Here is a 14,386-nt window from a genome sequence, read left to right on the forward strand (position 1 = left end):
CACATTTTCTTCATTCATTCATTTGCTGACAGACACCTTGGCTGATTGTATAACTTAGCTACTAAGACTAGCGCTGCAATAAATAGATCTGAATGTACCATTTTTACTGACATCAGTTCATGCTTTTTAAAACCAAAAACAGTATATTCATCTATCTAGATACAAACTTATATTACATATATAAATCTTTAAATTTTCCAGAGATTTGTTTTCCTTTTAATTAATGATTAGTAATCTAGTATAGGGTTTAAAACCTATGAAATGAGGAATCAAATATCCATTGTTATGAGTTGAATACATACAGCTGAAGACATCACAGAGGGCAGGAAGAGGAAGCTAATATAAAGTGAGTGTGTAAGTAAAGTTGGTGTATTTTGATTAGCATCTCAGGCTTACTGGTCATTTACAGTTGCTGATCAAATCCCTTCAAGTCTATAATATCATTCTTTTGGGAACTGAAGAGTGTTGTCAGTTTGGTAATGAAATATGTAGAGCTATATGCACTTAGAATAGTGTAATCATTTCATAAATGATAGCTCAAACATGGAATCCATGGTAGAAATGTAGCACCCGAGCTAGACCTGGGGCAGGGAGAGATGTTAAATGGAAAGGGAAATCTGAGTTAATAAAACATTGTGAACATTGAAAAAAAGATATGCAGATTATATAGGCATGGTACTTGGATGACATATCATAGCATGGAGATTCAAAGAAAAGATCATTGAAAAATGGGTCAGTAACACTTCACAGAGTGTCTCAGTACTATAAAAATCTTGGACTTTATTGAAGGCATCTGGACACAAGTGTTTTTAATTGAATCTTCCAAAATCTTACAGTCTTAGGGCTGTGTCCCAGTGGGCCTTCAAAGGCTGAGATCCCTAGGAATCTATTACATTTGTCTTTGGGGATATTTAGAAGAACAGGATGAGAAGGGGGCATGGAAACAGATGAGTCGATAGAGATTCTTTATCAGTAGGGATTTATATTGGTAAGGATTTACTAGAGAATGCAGCAAATGTACCAATGTCGTGAATAGGCCATAGAGAAACTTTTATTCTATTACTGTAAATAAGAAGTGATAATAACATAATGCAGATTGTAATAACTTTTAAGCAGAAAAATAACTTACCCAAGTCAAAGATTTTGAAGTACCTGGTCCAACAAAATCTAGATTGAAGGGTAAATTCATCAAGTAACCAATGAGAAGAAGGGAAGACATAAGAGAACCTGAGCAGAAGGCTAGAAGAGTGAAACCAAAAATGAGCCTGCAGGCAAACCATCGTTCAAGCATTTGCCTGAGCTGCCTATGAACCAGGTGAATGTCTACAAACAGTTCAGGATTTTAACCATCCCTATGAAAGGATCCAATTTTGTAAGTCATGATTACAAAAGACAATTATCAGTGTTAAGAACGGGAATACTCAGAATTAGAAAGGAACAGTTCAATGAGTTTTTCTGAAGAATACACGCACACACACACACACATACACACACACGTACATAAATATATGTACACATGTGCATAAATATATGTATGTATATATTGTCTTTTTTTAAAAAAACTGATTTTTAAAAGCCAGAAATCTATAATTATTAAATTTGAATAGAACAATGTTTTTGAGAAAAAAATTAAGATTGAATAAAACGTGTGTGAAAAAAACAAGAATTAAAGAAGGACAGTTTCAATCATATCTGCAACAAAGAGGGAAAAACAGCTGCCCTAGAGGAGGGAGCTAGAAGCAAAAGTATATCAAAAGTAATACAGTTGTGGGAGGTACTTCAAGTGGTTTATTCTATATAATCTTTTTTATTTTTCATTTTAGCACTGTGTCGCTCCCTTGCATGCTCTATAGATTTCACATAATGGTGTAGTTTAGTAGCATGGAAGTTATACTAAATAATACATCCCATTGGATTTACTTATATTGAAGACATGGTTTGTCATATCATGGTACAATAAGTTAAATTTATATGTAGGAATAAAGGCATTTGTCAGGAACTAGGTGAATTTTATTTCTCTGATTATTGCATTGTTATTCAATGGGAACAGAACACTTTCAGAGGTACAGGGAAGTAGCTTAGTGACTCATTTTTATCCTTTGAAAATAAAGCAATATCATTAAGTGATAAAATATAAAAATAATGCCAAATAAAACATCGTTTTTAATTTTTAGTTTACTGAAAATTTTAAAAAGTCCTCATTGGTCAAATATTTCAAATATAGGATTGTTATGAGATATCTGTGCAATACATTTATTTCAGATTGAGATATTTCAATAATATAATACATGTTTATTACAATAGGCTCATAATTGTAATAAACAAAGAATACCTGTGCTCTCTGTAAAAGTGACAAACCTCACTGTAATCTAGGTTACTAAGTATTCTATTTGTTCTGCTATTTTTTTTTTGCAAATACAAATTCATGCTTTGATGTTTTACACAACATTAAAGTAACAAATCATTGGGAGAAGAAAAAGTAGTAATAGATTAACATCTATTTAAGCTCTTCAGTGCAGAATGCTTGTATACAAACATATAATTTGATTTTTTCATTGTCTCATGATGATTTTTATTAAATTAAATAAAAGAGGAACAATACATTAGGGACCATGTACAGATAAGCCTCTGGGCTCAGGAAACCTGATCACGCAATGATTTTATCACGGCAAATGATCTGTGTTTCCATTTATGGGCTAGGAATAAGCTTTGACTATACCTACTGATCACATTTTAATTCATAATTTTATTTTATTTTGCTTTATTTTTATTAGATCATTGAGACTTTTGAGTTTCAAATGACATGTTTTAATCACATTCACCTTCCTACCCAAAACTCTTCTCAGATTCATCCACTACTTTCCACCCACCAACTTTGTGTCTTTATTTTTTAAAACCGTCAAGACAAATCTGTACTACAAATATTATTGGCTATGTAGTCTTCTACTGGACCATGATGCTACAGTCTTAGAGAAAACAGTCTTTCCCTTTCTCAGCAGCTAAGAGATTCTATTCAGTCTGGCATTAAGACTAACACTAACAAATGGAACCTCATAGAATCAAAATATTGCTATACAGTAAAAGAACATCATCCTTCAAGGAAAGAGGAAGAATGGGAAAAACCTTTACCATCTATGTGTATTTCTAGTTTTTCTTAGTCTTTTTCTATGTATGAGTTGTACAAAGACGAGAACAAGTTCTATTCAGACCATCAAAAAATAGCCAGTAACAAATCTAATACTATGGCACACTAAGACACTTGATAAGTAGTTGATAAATAGCTATAGGAAGTGAAGTCGTAAATCACTAAAGCACTTACTACTGAGTTATCTATCAGAGAACTTTTTTACCAACACTAATAAATAGAACTCTAAGGTGGAGTCAGCCTTTCTTTGTTCGACAAGATTTCATATAGGCATAAAATCCATTAAAAACTTAAATAAATAAATAGATTCAATTTAATAAAGAGTTTAATAACATAAGCTAAAATAGACAGCTGAAAGAATTCACCAGTGAAATTTTCTTTGTATACATACTGCTTTGAAGTCCTCCCTGTTATAGCTCCTTTCCTTGCATTCTTTGAAGACAAACCCGACGTGTTGTAATTACTCTTCTTGAGAGATGGGTGAATTCACCACCTTTAAGATGATGCATGGACACCTTTCTTTGAAGTCATATTTCTTCTCTAATGCAGGGCATAGACATTTAATCTCTTGACTGTCAATTTAATTTTGTGAGATTTAAAAAAACTGAAAAATGAAAAAAGTAAGGAATCTTACTAGAAAAACTTAACCATGAAACAGCTCACATAGAATTAATTTTAAACTTACTTAAGTGGAAAGCTCATTGGCACTTCTTATAAAGCTCTGAAAGTGAGATAGGCACCTCTTTGGCCTGTTAAGATATTGTCAAAACTGGATAGTCAGGAAGAGAAAGTGGCAAGTTTTGAGAAAAACAGCAACAGAGGTTAAAGAAAATTCCAGATAAAGAGCTCACAGAAAGCAGTGGGGAGGAGAGTTTTAAGGCATGGAAATATATAAAAATGTAGCCTTTCATGCTAGTTTGTGTCCATAACCTCTGCTGATGTCATCTTTTCTGTTCAATTTTGTTTGCTTTATACTGTATTTTATTTAGACAAGGCTCACGCTCTTCAGGATGTCCTCATTTACTCCTGTCGCCTAAGCTTTATGAGTAACTGGGGTTAGATAGATAGACAGACAGATAGCTAGAGATTCTTGTCTTATACAATACATGGGAACCACAGTTTCCCCTCCCTCAACTCCTTCTAATTACCCAGAGGCTCGTTGCTTCTGGGTAATTGGCCCCAAAGCCAATTCCCCTCTATTTTCAGACAAAAGGAGGCCTCTAAAAGATGAAGGCCAAACAGGCCAAGACAAGAGATGATAAGGCAAGGCAAAAGCCATTCTATTGAGGCTGGACAAGGCAACCTAATAGGAGGAAAAGTCTCAAGATCAGGCAAAAGAGTCAGAGATACACCTATTCCCGCTGTTAGTAGGCCCACAAAAGTATCAAGCTAACAGCCATAGCATATACACAGAGGGCCTGGTACACACACATGCAGGCCCTCTGCTTGGCTCTTCACTCTCTGTGAGGCCATGTGAACCCTGCTTAGTTGATTCACTGGGCCATTTCTCCTTTTGCCCGCCATCTCCTCTAACTCTTGCAGTCTTTTCTCCCTGTCTTCTGTGGGGTTCCTGATCTCAGGAAGGACCCAGTAGAGACCTTCAATTTAGACTCTGTCAGTATAATGCCTGTGGGTGGGTCTTTGCACCTGTGTCCATCTACTGCTAAATGAAGGTTCTCTGATGAAAACTGGACAAGGCAGTGATCTATGTGTATAGCTGAATATCATTCAGAATCATTTCATCGATGTTTGTTTGTTTGATTGATTGTTTGTTTGTTTGTTTTGACAGTCATGTTTGGTTTTATTCTAGATCTCTAGAGTATCCAAATCTGGTTTCTTGCCATCCACTAAGTATGAGCTCACTCTTGTTAGGCAGGCCTCAAGTTAAAAGAGACATTGCTTGGCCACATGCACCAGTTCTATGCCATCATTAACCCAGCACAACACTTCGAAGAGGAAGTTTTGAAGTTTTTGTGGCTGGGTTTGTATCTCAGTTCCTCTTTCCATAGCCTGCAGAACATATTCTCTTGCCAAAGAGAATAGAAGGTAGGGTAAAGGCTCCTAGCCAGCACCAGTTTTACTTGTCTGAGTTCAAGAGTTGAGTAGACTTTTTCCTCAGCAATATGTCCCTGCTATCAATTTTCAAAGAGTGACCTGTCTTAGCATCAGACTGGTTTGTTTAGGGATCTTCAGGGAAATTCCTCAGCCAACAACTCAGCTGAATATAATGCCAGCCCCACCACTGGAAGCCTTGTCTGGCTACAAAAGGAGATTATTCAGAATCTGTTCTCCATTAGTAGGAGTCCTCACTGGGATCATTCTCACAGATTCCAGACAGTTACCACTGAACTAGGTTTCCATATCACTCCCTAAACTGGCTCCTAAATGCTCGATCCCACTTGCTCCTCTCCTGCTGCAGTCCATCCAAATATCTCTTCTGTTTCCTCTTTCTCAAGGAGATTCATTCCTCGCCCTTCTCCTATGTTTATCTAACCTTGCTTGGCCTATGGATTGTACCTTGATTTTCACTTATTTAATAGTTAATATTCATTTATATGTGAATATTTACTATATGTATATTTTGTGATCTAGATTACCTCACTCAAGATGATTTTCTCTAGTTCCTTCCATTTGTCTGCAAATTTCATTACATCATTTTTAATAGCTAAGTACTGCTCCATTGTGTAAATGTACCACATTTTCTTCAGCCATTCTTCAGGTGAGGGCATCTAGATTGTGTCCAGTTTCTGGCTATTATTAATAAAGTGCAATGAACATAGATGAGCAAATGAGCTCATAGGATAGAGTGCCAGGATTGGTATAGCTGGATTTCAAGGTAGCTCAATTCACAGATTTATGAGGAAGCACCATATTGATTTTCATAGTGGCTGTGCAAGTTTGCACTCCCAATAACAATGAAGGAGTGTACCCCTTGTTCCACATCTTCACCAGCATGTGTTATTACTCTGATAGGTACAAACTATCATCTTTGGCTTTGTCTCCTCCATTACATATTCTCCTACCACTTGTACTTCATGTGTACTAGCACCAGGCAGTTTAGTTTATTATAGTTGATGGCAAGCTATCCTGTTAGACTGCAAGCTTAACAGTAAAAATGTCGTCTCTCTTTGTTCTGCCATTACTGTCTCAATATTTAGCCTAGTAAGGGTAGGAAGAGGGACCATATTGGAGTGACCAACCCAACCTGTGGAATCAGGGTTTGAGTATATAATGTGGAAAGCTTCCTAGATATCATTTTTAATAGCAAAAAGAATGCCAAAATATATCAGTGAAGAGAGGCTTACAATGCAGAAAAACTAAATTTGAGAAGATGAAATCCAGAGTTAAAAAAGCCGACTGTTGACATGGAGTCCTTTCAGTGCTTAGCTGCTTTGAGCTGTCCTGTTGCAAACTTTATTTTCAAAGAAGGTCAGAGCCTCAGGCAAATTGATGCAGGATCCTGTTTCTGGAAGAATTATTAGTACCAAATTTATTCTTGGTAGGTCCCAGCTAAGAAGTAACTTCTTAGGTAGCATTTTGAGGCATTCTACTTTTCAATACAGTGTGAAAGGCTACTGTGGAATAAAAGTTTGCTCTCTTCAGTTCTGTTACAAATTTCGGTGTCCCATGTAGTATTTTCAAACAATTATACAGGTGCTCTAAACAAGTTAGAAGATGCTTTATGAGAAAATGGGTTGTAATGGATTAGTTTTCTTGGGCTGGGACAGGTCTTCTGAGTGTGCCTTCCGGGTTTCCAGTAATGGACTGCAGCTGGGATTAAAATACTGTTCTGGACATGCTTGTGAGACAGGTGAAATGTAAAGCAATTGCACTTTGTGGTCAGTATGCTGCTCTCCTTAGTCCAGAAAAAGAGAAGACTCTTGCACTTGAGGGTTATGTCAATTCATTGTACTTCTCCTGGTTATTCGGACACATGAAGAAATCAAAGGAGACAAACTGTGGATTGTAAATACCGATCTATAGTCTTTATTTACATGCTGAGACAATTTGAAATTCCTTCCTTCTCCTTTTCTGTTCAGAACCTTCTCTTACTATCAGGGAGTTTGCCCTTTTGCATGCTGTTTCTATAGTTGCATCATCCAATACTTTGATTTCCTTAATTCCATTTAATAGTACTCATTCAATGTTGAGAATGTTTAACAATCCCTTTAATAAGTTTCATGAAGAATTGCAAAATTGAAATTTTTTTAACTTGTGTGTGGTTCATTCTGGATTTAATGATTTTTAAACATTAGAACGTGAAAACATAACTTATGCCTATAATCTTAGCACTTGGCAGTCTGAGAAAGGAGCGGTCTCATGAGTTCGAGTCTAGCTTGAACTATAGTAAGTTAAAGGCAAGATTCAACTAGAATAAGAATCTCTCAAAATAAATAAATAAGTAAAAAAAAAAGAAATATTAGAGAAATCCAGGATAAAATTTATTTAGTATGTCTTTAATATTTCAATTGCTTCTCTACCACTTATTTATCTATAAAACAAGTTATGTTTAGCTTATTTTATTCTAATTATGACATTTAAAATATGTTTTAAAATAAAATATGCAATCTTAAATTTCTCTTAAAATATACAGAATAATTTTTATTTATGCTTTAGACAGGATTGAGAAAATAGCTAATGAAGATAAATGATGTACATTTAATGGGACTTGTCATGAAGTGAATGAATAGCATACAATTTCACCTGCGATTAATTTGAAAAAAGTATTTACTTTTATTTATGTCTATTTCTGTATCTTTCTGACTGTATACTATGTAAACATCGGCCACTAGGGAGTGCAGCAAAGGCCTTATGTACTTATAAGTTGTTGTGAACTGCGTGAAGTTGTCACCGGAAACCCAACTCTGGGCCCCTGAGTCAGCACAAATTTTACTCATATGCTAAGCAATCTCCAAATCCATTTTTCCTTAATTGTAAACAAATTGATAATTTAAAAGAGAACTTGGCCAAGTACAAGGAAGTAGGAGTAGGCTTCAGGCAGGAATCTGATATTAGGTTAGAAGAAAGAAAAAATTTCAGACAGGAATCTAAATTTTTGTCTAGAACAAGGAAGTAGGCTTTATACATGAAAATGACTTTGGGCTAGGACAGGAAATTTGGCTCAGATATTTTGGTCATCCTGAGAAGCCTTTAGAAACAGTGATCATGGGAGTGTTAACGAAATTGTGTTTAATGCCTTGCTTCATCTTTAACTATTTGAGTTGATTGTCTTGCTTGTTCCTTGACTATTTCCGTGTATTGAATTGCTAGACCTTCAACCTAGAACTGACCTTAATACATCCATGGAATTAAAATGTTATAAAAGCAAAAGGGAGGAGGGAGGATGGTATAGAGGGCTCTAGGGAGGGGAAATGGGGAAAGTGGATGACATTTGAAATGTAAATAAATAAATTATACAATAATACAATAAAAAGTAAGAAAGAGAACTTATTTTCACTATAGTGTTATTTTCCTGTGCTTGAAGAAAATATTATAGAGTTAAAGATTAAGGTTACTTTAGTTCATAATATTAACAAAGCACTTCTTAGAAACTAGAGACTTGGTAGATTTTGATTATGTTTATTAGTTTATATCTACACACAAGTTCAACTAGCCTATATCATGGGCTCTAAATTCAATATTATAATTTTATGTTCTTTGGGTGACCCAATATAGAAGCAGCACTAATGTCTATGATATGTATATATAATACAACAGATTTAAAAGTCACCTTGAATAACAGTTAACACAACAATATTAATGATTACAAAAGAATCTGAGCCATAATACTTTAAGCAGAAGAATATTTATAACATTTCTTTATAAATAAAACAATATTATACTAAAATTATAAAGCAATCAAAAGAAGCATTAGAGAAATAAGCACAGAGATGGATGTAATAACAAAAGCCAGGAATGTAACAGATTCCCTTTAAAAAACCCAAAAACGTCTCTAAGAAAAACTATAAAAGAAGAAAGATGTACATGTATTAGTATCTATCTATATATCATATATTATGTATTCATTGTATATAAAAGACATTAAAGTTGAAGGGACACATTGACTGCCTTCAGGAAGCTTACAGTGAAGATAGTGAATATTTATACAGAGAAACAGAAAACCTCATGAGAGTCATAAGTCCAGCCTCAGAATATGGAAGCAGAGCACCCGATTCTCCCAGGGAGAATCATATCCTTTTCAGGTGTGAAAACATGCTATCAGATAATATAAAATGAGATTAATAAAATAGATAAGTCTCATGAACAACCCATCTCGAGACAGAAGTGACTGATAATCAATTAGTATGGGCACAGCCCTAAGGTAAGCATGTTAGGTATATACAAAATGCAGACTTTGAGAGACCTATATTAACTCAACTGCAGAGACATTTATTAAACTAGCAAAGCTCCAGCAACAATGCTTATGAGAAAAATACTTTAGTCTAAATATGCTTGGGCATTTTTAGAAGATATACATAGAGGAAGTCAATAATGTAAACCCAGGGCTAAAATTTAAATGTAACATTCCAGAAATATAAAGTATTGACTTTAAAATTACCATGTAGTAGACAAGAAAGTCCCCAGTGTAAAGAGAACCTAGAGGGTTCTGCCCTCAAATGCTAGTGTTTACTGTGTGGAGACCTCCTTGCCTGCACTGAGCAATTTAACTTTCTGAAGACACTCATTGCGCCTTCCCTCCCTTCGCCCATTAAACTCATATTCCATTCTCTGGCAGCTGTTTTTGCCATTTATGTTAAAAGCAGATGGAGAAAATGCAAAGCCATGTCAGTTTTATCGGCATGTATAATCAGCATCTGGGCTGTATATTACAGGCCCAGTCAATCAAAATTGATATCTTACTTAGTATCGCAAAACCTTCTGTAGTTTCCAAAATGAAGAAAGACTATACATTACTAAATATGATTGTAGATCTTATAACTAGCTTGTCTTTGGATCTTGGTGTGAATTGTATACCTGCGTTTATTATAGTTACAGAAATATCTGAATAACTGTTTTGCTAATTGATTTCTAAACATTATTTACTACCACATATTAATTTTACTCTAGAGATCCTACCAGGTAAAAGAATTATTGTTTTAAAGGATACATATTGATGATTAGGACACTTGCAGATATTTATGTATATATGTCTTATTTTTATTCATCTACCTCTGTAAAAAAAAAACACAATACATTTTCTTTATTTATACTGTAGTTCTTACCAAGGTACTGTTCTCTTTCATCACTTTTCAAAACTTGAAGCTGAAATACAGAAGGAAGATGGCTTTCTGTAAGGACCCTAAACCTGATGGTGCATTCAGGTTTAATCCAGTCTGTGTAAGACTCATGCTTCTAGTCAACAAAAGACAAGTATTTTAAAAGTCTTGTACTTATGTGTGTGAAACCATGTAAACACCTGTGATAGAAGGGTTCCTAATATTTACATGTGCATGTTTTTAAAGATAATTTTACTTGGAGAAAACATTGAGAGTAATGTATCAGAAGTAAATGTTAAAGTAGGCTGTTCGGTATCTCATAAATGTATGCATAACTAGTTTGACACTTTCTTTAACAGTCCATCATGGTGCATTTTGTAAAATTTATGTATAACATCTACCCCATCAAAAAACACTGTAAAGTGCTTTATGTATGCTGTGCTTTACACAGCAGCAGATCATCCCGTGACACAGTGGTTCTTCCCAGTTCATTACTTAGCCTACCCACAATTCCCATGTGCTATGGTCTCCAGCTTCACAGCACAGTCTTCTTGTTTATCTCTCAAATAGCCTGAAGTTCCCATGATCAGTTGCTGTTGAGAAGCACAGATTTATAGCATTAAAAAGAAAGAGTAAAAAATGCAGGTGTAGGTCAAGTGAGGGGATAAAAGTCTTTATTGGTTAAATCTCCTTGTGAGGATTTGAGACTCATCTCCATTCAAGGTAATTAAACATCTTATCTCACTGAGCAAATAACTAAAATATTCTTCTAGTTTTAGGGAAGTGATTATAGTAATATCATGAAATACATATATTATATAGAACAATTCAATATAATGTATAAATATGTAAAATAAAATATATGTGTATTTGTATATAATCTAATTATAAACTGTTGTGGATTTGGTCACATAAATCCTGTGGATTTAATTGGTCCTGGCATAGTTTATAATAACGGACTCATCCTTGCATTATTAGGGCATGGAATTTTCCCCTATTCACTTTGTTAAATCTGTTTTTATTTTCTTAAAAAAAAAAGATGAAGCATATTCTCTCAAGGATTGACATTTGGAAGACTCTTAATTATGGTGTGTTTTATCCTAATCATGCAAATATGTCTTATCCATTACGCTATCTGTTTCCATAATCTTGAAATGGTTTTAATTAGATTCTTCATGGGACAATGGACTCAAATGTGCTCTCTTTGAAATTCAGCAGATTCTATGCTAATATAATAAGCAGAGAGCAGAAGCTAACGGAGCTAAGAGATGTAAATAGTTTGCCATTTTTTTAAAACTGGAAATGCTGACATTTTTCTTTCTTATATTTATGGCTTGATCAAATGCTTCCCCCTCTTTCTTCTTAGGGGTACACCATTATATGAATGTTGTTTAGTTCGGGAAATATACTATAAAATTTTTATAAAGTAAAAAAAGCACTTGACTCTACAAAGTTTAATGACTCTAAGAGTTTATGTAAGTGCATAACAGTTCAGGTTTTGTCCATTAAATAAGAATGAAAAGAAAATGAAATGCTTTCAAGTGGAGTTTGTGCCTGCCTATCATTCTTTTCTGAGAATTACTCTTTTTGGTCAAGGAAGGCAATCATGTTTCTCCTTAATGGACTACTGAGACAGTGTGATTAAAAAAAACAATTAGCTGCTAAGTATGAATAGCAGTACAAGCTTTTTCAAGTATCCTTTTTAGCCATGTCAAAAACAAGCAGATAAGAAAAGCCAGTAGGTCCATCATGTGTGACATTCACTACTCAGTGTTCTGTTATGTGAGTTTCAAGTGACGCTGTTATCAATATGAAATTTACATCTTGGTACATCAATATAATTGCATTTCCTTGTAAAATATATTATAATTCTATCATGTATTCCCTTTGTTTTGTACTATTTATAACATTGGATATTCAGTTTATAAAAATTATTTTATCATTATACTGTGTTGTGATTAGATATCTTTTGAAGAAATTTAATATAGATAGAGATAGTTTTTCATGACTACATGTACCGATGGGTTAGAGATATGGCTCCGCAGGTAAGATCACTTGCAGTACAATCATGAGTACCTGATACAAAACATTGAACCCATGTACCAAGTGGGGTGTCCTATAAATGTCCATAACTCCAGCTCAGACGAATACAGAACTGTCTTCTGCCCCCACGCACATAAGTATGAACATCTACACACAGCCATGTACATACATTTATGCAGACAAATACACACTTTTAAATGAAATAATCTTTGAGAACAAATGTAAAAAGCATGCTAAATTGCCACTGGAACAATTAGCAGTTATTCTAACTTTTGATGTTTCTGATGGGGTAGATGTTATACATAAATTTTACAAAATGCACCATGATTGACTGTTAAAGAAGTGTCAAACTAAGTATTTTAGGTGCTTAGACTTTGAAACCATAAATCAACATTAAACTTCCAATGAAATAACTTAAGTTCTACTAAAAATGGAACTAGTTGGAATAAGCTGGTAGGTTCAGAATACTTTCCATCATTATACAACTTGAAAACAGCATAATTTCTATATATCTATAAAAATAAATCACTGAGTTACTTTATCCTTTTCCATTATTTTCAACAATTTTACATGTTATTATGAAAAGTTGTAGAACAAATTTTTCGTTCTGTTAAAGTAACTCATCATCACTACATTAGTATGATCCTGTGATTAACTGATATGTAAAGTTTCCTTGGCATATACCAACTATTTGAAATTTCTTGTAATTTAACTGTAAAAATAGATCAAAGCAGAAACAAAATGATCTTTTAACAACCATTGAAAAATTTAGTTGTCAGCAGCGCAGTAAAATAACTTTCTTTGCTCTATTTAGAACCTTTGAGAAGTATTATTTCCTAATACCTAATCAAATAATACAAATACTAAGTGTGTGTGTGTGTGTGTGTGCGTGTGTGTTACCAGGCAGTTGATATCACATACTCTCCTAAGTCACTCCCCATGTATTTGTTTAATATTTACCCTAATTTTATTTGTGTGTATGTGAAGGAGGTATGCATAGGTGTTGGTGCATGCACCCACAGAGTCCAGAAGAATACATCAGATCCCCTGGATGTGGAGTGATAAACAGTTGTGAGTCACCTGACATGTGTCCTGGCAACTCAACACAAGTCTTCTGCCAGATCAGTGTACAATCTTCATCACTGAGACATCTCCCCAGTCCCTGGCCAACTTATTATCTTTTGAGACACAAAAGTTATCAATCTCAAATTCAAGGCTCAACTAAAATGGCTGGTCAATATGAACCTGGGTATCTGCCCATCTCTCCCATCTCTCCAGCCTTGGGGTTGCCAACCTAAGCCACCACACCCCACTGCTCACACATCTGCTAGGGATCAGAGCTCACTTTCTCATGTTTACATAGCAGAAAACTTCAGATTGAGACTTCTGTCCTGGTCTTAATTCCATATATGTATTAAGATGGATGAGTTCTTGTCTTCTGAGATAAATCTGTTCTTTACAAAACAACTTGCTAAGGAGAAAATATGCATATGCAAATGCAAAAATGTATATGCATGTTATGTGTATTTCCGTGTATCTATATATACATGCTACATATGAGAAAACATGTTTGCACACGTATATATGCATATGAACACATGGCACACAAACACATATATATGTATTTATATACATTCTAACAGTAAATATATGTGCATATATTTTTAAATTGAGACAGGAAAATATTATTTGTTCCAGACAATTTCATGTAAGAATTTAATATGGGAGAATCTCCTGAAATGTGTAGGAAGGTAAAACAGAATAAAAATTTCTACTTAGCCCAAGTCTACTAATGCTAAAGAAGTTAAAAAATTTAAAAATTAAGAAGGTGCTACTTCTAGCTGGAACTGGGTGTATGGTGCCAGTGAGGTGGCTTCTGGGGCTATTCCCTACAATGAAGGAGAAATGCACTCTGGATTTTCCTCTGAATGCTTGACTCTTTCACCAGCAATTCTCAATGTCTAAACTCTAACCCAGTAGT

At 34.5% G+C, this 14,386-nt stretch overlaps 1 protein-coding gene across 5 annotated transcripts in view; it reads left to right on the top strand.

Moving 5' to 3' along the window:
* Slit2 (slit guidance ligand 2) overlaps window positions 1-14,386 on the top strand; it is a 320,684-nt gene that overhangs the window by 213,442 nt on the left and 92,856 nt on the right. The gene's annotated exons all lie outside the window — the stretch shown is intronic.

Source organism: Grammomys surdaster, unplaced genomic scaffold, assembly GCF_004785775.1.
Source record: "Grammomys surdaster isolate TR1022 unplaced genomic scaffold, NIH_TR_1.0 150, whole genome shotgun sequence".
NCBI classification, from domain to species: domain Eukaryota; kingdom Metazoa; phylum Chordata; class Mammalia; order Rodentia; family Muridae; genus Grammomys; species Grammomys surdaster.